Source organism: Hyposmocoma kahamanoa, unplaced genomic scaffold, assembly GCF_003589595.1.
Source record: "Hyposmocoma kahamanoa isolate Upper Pololo Valley unplaced genomic scaffold, ASM358959v1 78, whole genome shotgun sequence".
Classification (NCBI taxonomy): domain Eukaryota; kingdom Metazoa; phylum Arthropoda; class Insecta; order Lepidoptera; family Cosmopterigidae; genus Hyposmocoma; species Hyposmocoma kahamanoa.
The window spans coordinates 17,780,476-17,782,577 of NW_020653945.1; positions in this window are offsets into that span (position 1 = coordinate 17,780,476).

Below are 2,102 nucleotides of genomic sequence, written 5' to 3' on the forward strand. Positions count from 1 at the left end.
GTCTACAGCGTAATTCGGGTATACCACGACTTGCCTTTAATTTCCCAAATTTTACTTTATGTATACCTAAATAAATATAGTTTGGGAATATTTTTAGGTAACTACTAGCTTTGGTAAAAATATCGAAATATCGATACTCGATCTCGATTAATTTCGATGCTATTTGTAAACATCGATACAATATATATATCGATATATTTTTATCATTTGCTCATCCCTAGACACTGACATACAATCAGCTGTTTATATACATTTTAAATTTTAAAGCACTGGCTGGTAAGAAATCTTGAGAGAAAAGTTTGAGTATTTACAATATCATTTTGTGTGAATATATGTTTAATACAGGTTATTTATATTATAGATTATAGCAATTATCTTATTTGGATTATCTTATGTGGATTATAGATATGCGTCTATGAATTAAAATTGTAGAAGGTATTATAAGAAGGACAAATATCACATTGTATTTGTATAAGACAGTTGCGGCAATAAATTGGTTTAAAATGTAATTCAATTAAAGTTAGCATACAAACATTAAATTTCATAATTGAATAAGCATGTCATCTCCATTGTGTATACTTACTTAATTTATTATTACGTCTAGAAACTCTTGTATCTAAAATAATGCTTAACCATTTACCTATATATTTTTTTTAATTACATAATGGTCATTACTTAAAAGCTCCTGCAGTAAAACGTTGAGGTCAATGATCATAAATAGGTATAGATATAAAGTGAATCAGTCTAGGGCTTAGACTATTTTATTTTTGTCCATCCTCTAAGGTCTAGGGTCGATTCGAAAAAAGGTCCGAATGCAAATTTAAGATTTTGCAACACTTTTTACAATCTTTTTTCACGCTCTGGTTTTCATGAGATGTCATGTTTTCCAATATTGTTAACTGTAGAAAATTAAAGCACACACAGACAATTGGGTAAGTGTATACCAGGAATTGAACCATTCCATTTATTCTCACAGCTTTTACAATTCTACCTATTTCACTTACACTCACTCTTTCTTTAATTAGAATAACAAAATGTTTCTTGGTGTCCGTAGTTTTTAGATTTTCCACTGTCTTGCTATATATTATGACTATACATTTTAAACGAATACATAATTTCGTCAATGCCAGTGACATGGAATTTTTTCGATAGGTACAAAGTGCATTCCGTGTTAGCGAGCAACTGAATTGGGTAAATAAGCATGCGATTATCCGACCACCAATCATCATACAAAGAATAGGTACCTATAATAAAAACAGTAGGTACGTACCTGCTAAGTACGTTTTTGTTCAGCATATAAACAAGACATATAATTTATATCTACATATAAATCTGACATCGACTGCATTGTTTAACGGCGGTGGCGGCGGCGGTTCACTACAACAGAGGTGGCACCCTTATGTTTGATCATAAAAAGCTGGAGCGGTGCGGGTCACGCGACCCACATCATATTCGTGCGCTTGCGCCACACGACAGCTCTTCTCAATTTATTATTACGACATGCTTCACTTGGACACCAACTACTTATTACTTTACCCTTATACTCGTAGCTTACATACAGGATCACTGAATGTTATGTCGCTTTCGTTGCAAACATAATAATAAGTAAAGTTAAACTAGAAACCAAACACCACCTAAAAAAACGTTCCTATGAGATTACACCGGCCAGGTTTTAAGTAAGTAAAATTGAAGTTGCAAAGATGTTTTTGCCAGTAAAACTCGTTAAGGCTCTAAACAAGTTTTTAAGGTTGAGATTTATTTCACATGCCTTTATTTATACGTTATTTGGTGATAGGGTTTAGGTAGGGTTGCGCGCTTCATCCGGAGACATAAGTTAACAAGTCCCATGTGCCTCTATTTAAAATTTCACCAGCACCCTTACCCTTCACATCCGGAACACAATAATGCTCACATTACCTATATGGTGGTAATAGCTCCCTGGACGAACTGTTTCTCAAGGAGCTCTACTGTTTGTTTGTCACCATCAATTAGAAAAAGAGATCTGTACTAATAATCGTCAATAAAATGGAGTTTCATGCAACCGGTGACAGTTTTTATTTCATCAAATCAATGCGGCTATGACCGTTTTCAACATAATCAAG